This window comes from Pteropus vampyrus, unplaced genomic scaffold (assembly GCF_000151845.1).
Source record: "Pteropus vampyrus isolate Shadow unplaced genomic scaffold, Pvam_2.0 Scaffold217, whole genome shotgun sequence".
Classification (NCBI taxonomy): Eukaryota; Metazoa; Chordata; class Mammalia; order Chiroptera; family Pteropodidae; genus Pteropus; species Pteropus vampyrus.
In genome coordinates, this window is record NW_011888998.1 from 4,535,075 (window position 1) to 4,541,161 (window position 6,087).

The 6,087-nt window shown below is 42.8% G+C and overlaps 1 pseudogene; it reads left to right on the top strand.

The window, feature by feature from the left end:
* The first annotated feature begins 4,141 nt into the window (after nt 1-4,141).
* On the top strand, nt 4,142-4,260 carry LOC111747309 (annotated as a pseudogene).
* The last annotated feature ends 1,827 nt before the right edge of the window (nt 4,261-6,087 follow it).

Consider the following 6,087-nt stretch of genomic DNA (forward strand, 5'->3'; position numbering starts at 1 on the left):
AGTGGATAGAAGTTAATGGCTTAAGACTCAGTCCTCTGTCTGAATCAGGGGAAGTAGAGTTGATGTTTGAAAACACGACATCTTACTAGTCTCATTTTCAAGGTAATCTTGAGTAGAAAAGGTTTCCCATACACTCAATGCTTATTAAATCTGAGAAGCAGAGTGAAAACCGACACCCACATCAATAAGACTAGTCACCTGGTAGACACACTATTCCCTCAGGGTCTTCCTTGACCCCCATGTGAATCCCGTGAGGTGTTCATGTAACCGCCGTGTAATTCCCTAGTGATTGCTATGTGATTTTAAGGTGCCCTCCACCTTATTCTTCTTCTCCTATCCTCAACCAAGTGTTTTCAAAATACATCTCATAAACTGCTTCATTTTCAATATATCAGCTTAGATACATTGGCCATTAAGCAATACCCTCTCGACATTAGTGGCCTAAGGTCTATATCAAGAATGGTGTGGGAGTCGCACCTGACGCTGTTAAGAATTATGCTTACAATGACTCAGCATTTTTGCTACAATATAACAAATTGGTAGCAGCTGTTTCCATCGCTCTAAAGTAGCTTCCGCAAGCAGACTCATCCTCCAAATTTCAATGGGTTTACTGTGTGAGAGCTGCTCCCATTGTCTTCAAGGTTGCCTGACCACAACGAAATCTTAGTCCAGTTATCTAACGACAATTTTCTGGTAGCCTACAGTGGGTCCTCAAGCAAGTCTTCTCATGCAGACATGACCTTTGGATTGAGGAGTAGTGAGGTGGCTTTCTTGGTCATGCTCTGTTACACACTGACTTTCCTTTTCTCAGAGTTTATGTGAATTTTACCAAGAAATGTAGAAGGGTAATTTAAAAGTGCACACCACACAATCACACTAATGTCACATGATCTCCCTGTAATGCCAAAGGCCAGTCTCTTGATGGTCACGTGATTCCTGGGGGGAAGCCAAGTGAATTTTGTGAGATTCCCTCGTTCTTGCTATGAGATTTTCAGGTGACTTCTATCTCTTTTTCTTCTGCTGGCCTAAACTAATGGTTTTCAGAACATGTTGAAGAAATTACCTCAGTGTCAATACTCCAGCTTTCTTTCCATGATCGTTAAGACAGTCTCTCTCAGAATTTGTAGTCTGAGGTTTGCTATAGAGGAATTCTGAGGCAGCCGTCTTTCCGCCATGAAGAGATATCTTCATAATGACTCAACATTTTTCATACAATAGAGTAAAATTGAGGCTAATGTTTCCACCTCTATACAGTCTCTTTTCCACAGCACACTCATTCTCCAATTTTCAATGCAGCAATATGTGACTGCTGCCTCCACTGCCAGAAAGCAGTTTTCTTGACAACAGACAAAACCTGACACGAATTAAAGAAGATTGTCTGGCCGCATATATCATTGAGCTTAAGTAAGCTTTATAATGTAGACATGACATTTAATTGGAGGTCTATTAGGAGGCTGTCTTGGCCACCTTCTGTTACACACAGACTAATGTTTTCTCAGTGTTTATGTATACATTCTCAAGTGATATGCATTTCAAAAGGAACACTACATCATCCGCATCCGTCACATGATTTCCCTGTGATTCATACAGTCCAGTCTCTAGATGGGCATGTGATTCCCATGGGCAGTAACCTTATCCTGTCATGACTCCCGTGGAGCCATGGTCCCAAAGTGAATACTGTCTCATTTTGAGTAGCCTACACTAAAGACCTATGCACACAAACAACAACCTAGATCCTGTGACAGAAATTATTGCGCAGTGCATGGCACACATGTCAAAGCTGTCTACTCTTACAGAAAGGAAATGAGACTTCTGTTCATGGTAATAGTACTATCCTTCCCTCAAATGATGTGTACTGGAGATCTGGGTCCATGACACAAAGCTAGTCTCTTACTAACATGAATACAATGGAGCCCTGGTCTAAAGCCACCAGGCCTGTTCTGGTTGAAAATTAGTAGATAGGAGACCTTAAACCTCAAGGCCAGCCTTTCCTCTGGTAAGAATATCTTTCTTAGAGAAATAGAACCTTGTCTACAGGCCTGGAATTTCTGTTAAAAGTGAGAGGTGACTTTGATTTGTAGTTCCAATCCTTTCACCTTTTCCAGGAGGTAGAGCTCAGACCTCATCCCACAGCATTTCTTCTGTCTTTTCCTAAAAGAGACTGAAATGGTGGCCTGTGCCCATGATTCTAAGCCTCTCCTCCATGAATGAATGTCAAGGGGTGTCCTCAGCCCACAGCAACAAGACTCTCTTTATGCAAGAGAAACTGGAATGGAGACTTAGTCCTGTGACACCAAGCCAGGATTCTCCACACAGGAACTAGAGTGTGACCAGGCTCCCAAGGTCAAGACCGTCTAATTGATAACAGACTAGACCAAACACTACTCACACTACACCTAAGGTAGCCCCTATGAGCAAAACTCATGTGAAGTGGGTGGCCCACAAAAAAAAAAAAAAAGAAAAGATGTTTTCTCTGAACAAAAGGAAAATTGGAGGCCTCCATTCTTACTAACAACACTGTCTTCCATTGAAAAGGTGTGGAGTGGAGACACGAGCCTAAGGCACAAAGCCTATCTTTTCCTAACAATAAGTACAAGGGAGACTGAAATGCATGGCACTAAGCCCGTCCTCTCTGAAAACTAGTAGATAGTAGAACTTAACCCAAAGGACAAGCCTGTCTTCGGATAAGAGTATCTTAACTTGAAACCAAGGACTTTGTCTCCTGCATGGATTTCTAATCAGGAACCAGAGTGGTGACTTTGATTTGCACTTCCAAACCCTTCCCCTATTTCCAGGAAGTAGAACTGAGAAATTGGCCCACAGCATTTCTTCTGTCTTTCCCTAAAAGTGACTGAAGAGGTGGCCTGGGCCCATGGTTCTAAGCCTCTCCTGTCTGAATGAATGTCGACTGGGGTCCTAGGCCCACAGCAACAAGCCTTTATGGAAGAGAAACTAGAACAAAGACTGGAAATCGGCACAAAGCCTGAATCTCCTCAAAGGAACTGGATGTCTGCCCCAGGCCCATAAGATCAAGACCATCCAACTGGTAACAAAGTGCAGACTGAAGACCTAGGCACACAACACCCAGCCTGGCCCATGCTACCAGAACCTCTTGAGGAGAACTTGGTTCACAGAAACAAGTTGTCATCTCCTAGGAGGTAGAAGAATGGAGGACTCGTGTCATGGCACCAAGACTGTCCTCCCTTTAAAGCATTTATGATAGAAATTTGGGCCAGTGGCACCAAACTTGTGTCATGCTAACAGTCCATTTAGCACAACCTGGTCTCACGTTGCCAATTTTCCCTTTTGCCAGTTATTGAAAGATGACCATAACCTGCAGCACCAAGCCTTTCTCCTGGTAAAAGAAGGTAGTGTGGCACTTAGAAACTTGGCACAAAGCCCGGACTTTTCTTTCAAGAACTTGACTGGGGAGCTTGGAAGTATGGTCAAGCATTGTTTCTATTTCCAGGAAGTAGAGTAGAGACCTTGGTCCACAGAATCTAGCCTAACTTTTCTTAACTTAACCTCATGTGGAGGACTTAGCACCAGATAAAAAGACCGTATTGGTAGAAAAAAAAATGTTGATAGAAGTCCATGGCTCGTGACCCAGTCCTCTGCTTGGATCAGGTGAAGTAGAGTTAATGTTTGAAAACAACACCATGCCAGTTTCATTTTCAGGGTAAACTCATGTTGAAAACAGTTCCCACACACTCAAGCCTATTTCATTCTAAGAAGTAGATTGAAAACATACTCCCATAGCAATAAATCTAGTCCCCTGGTAGACACATGATTCCCGCAGGGTCTTTTTGACTGCATGTGAATCCCACAAGGTGTTTGTGTGACTGCCGCATGATTACCTAGTGATTTTAAAGTGACTTCAAACTTTTTCTATTCCCCTATCCTCAATCAAGTGTTTTCAAAACACATCTCACATACTTCTTCATTTTCAATATTTCAGCTTCGATGCATTGGCCGTTAAAAAAATTTCTCTTGACAGTAGTGGTCTAATGTTCACATCTAAGTATAGTGAGGGAGTTGTACCTGAAGCCATTAAGAGTTATGCTCACAATGTCTCAGGATTTTTGCTCCAGTATAGCACAATGGCAGCTGCTGTTTGCAGCACTCTAAAGTAGCTTCCTCAGTCTATGGCCATGCTACCCTGAACAAGTCTGATCCTATCTGATCTCGAAAGCTAAGCAGGGTTGGGCCTGGTTAGTACTTGGATAGGAGACCACCTAGGAAGACCAGGTACTGTAGGCATAAAATTTAAAAAAAAAAATAAGGGATTGTAAGCTGACAAGGTTCTTGCAATCTGTGAGGTCAACCAAGGGTTGCCTCATCTAAAAAATAAATTAAAAATAAATAAATAAAGTAGCTTCCTCAAGCAGACTCAGCCTCCAAATTTCAACACGGTTAATGTGCGACAGCTGCTCTCTTTGCCTTCAAGCAGGTTACCTGACAACAGATGAAGCCTCAGGCCAATTATCTAACAATCATTGTCTGCTAGCCTACATAACTCTACTCAAGCAAGTCTTCCCATGCAGTCATGACCTTTCGATTGAAGGGCAGTGAAGTGGCTGTATGCCCATGCTCTGTTATAAAAGAACTCTCCTTTTCATATTGTTTATGTAGAAGGAATGTAGAAGGGTAACACGAAAGTGAGCGACACACCATCACCCCAAAGTCACGTGATATCCCTGTGATTACCCAAAGACAGTTTTTTAATGGTCAAGTGATTCACATGTGGCAACAATGTGAATGTCGCAAGATTCCATTGTCTTTGCTACGAGATTTTCAAGTGATTTCCACCTCCTTTTCCTCTGCTGGAATGAACTAAGGGTTTTCAGAACACGTTGAAGGAAATGCCTCAATGTCAATACCTCAGGTTTCTTTCCATGTTTGATAAGCTGGTCACTTTCAGAATTTCTAGTTTAAGGTTTGCTATAGAGGAATTCTGAGGCAGCCCTTCTTTCTGCCATGAAGAAGTAGCCTCACAATGACTCAGCATTTTTCCTACAATGCAGTGAAATGGTGGCGGCTGTTTCCACTGCTATCCAGAAGCTTCCTCACAACACACCCAGCCTCCAATTTTCAGTGCAGTCAATTTGCGACTGCCACTTCCCCTGCCTTAAAACAGGTTTCATGACAACAGACGAATCCTGAGGCGAATTAAGGATCATCGGCCGCATATATTGCTGACCTCAAGTAAGTGTTCTAATGCAGACATGACATTCAATTGTAGTTCAGTTAGGAGGCTGTCTTGGCCATCTTCCATCACACACAGACCAAGATTTTTTTTAGTGTTTATTTGAATTTTATCATGTGATATGTACTGGTCATTCCAAAGGGATGACATCCTCCCTTTTGTAAAATGATCCCTCTGTTTTTCACATAGACCTGTCTCAATGGGCACGTGATACCGCAGGGCTGTCACGTGAGTCTTCAAGATTCCTGCAGGTCCATACTCCTGAGGTTTAGACCATCTAATTTTGACCATACTAGGCTAAAGACCTACACACACTACAAGCAACCTAGACCCTGTGAACAGAAAGTAATGTGCAGTGCATTGGCCATAGATCAAAGCTGTCTACATTTACAGAAAAGAAAGGAAATCTCCATTTATGGTACCATTGTCCTGCCTTCCAATGACGTATACTAGAGACCTGGGCCCATGACACAAAGCCAGTTACTTCCTAAAACTAATACAACAGAGCCCTGGTCTAAGCCATCAAGCCTGTCTTTGTTGATAACTAGGAGATTGGAGACCTTAAACCGCAAGGCCAGCCTTTCCTTTGGTAAGAATATCTTTCTTGCAGAACTAGAACCTTGGATCCAGGCCTGGATTTTCATTTAGGGGTAAGAGTGGTGACCTTTGCTTGCGGTTATAATCCCTTCACCTTTTCCGGGTGGTAGAGCTGAGATCTGCCCATACCATTTCTTTTGTCTTTTCCTAACAGAGACTGAAGTGGTGGCTTGGGCCCACAGTCCTAAGACTGTCCTCCCTGAACAAATGTCAAGTGCTGTCCTAGGCTGACAGCAACAAGCCTGTCTTTATGCAAGGGAAACTTGAATGGAGACTTAGGCTTG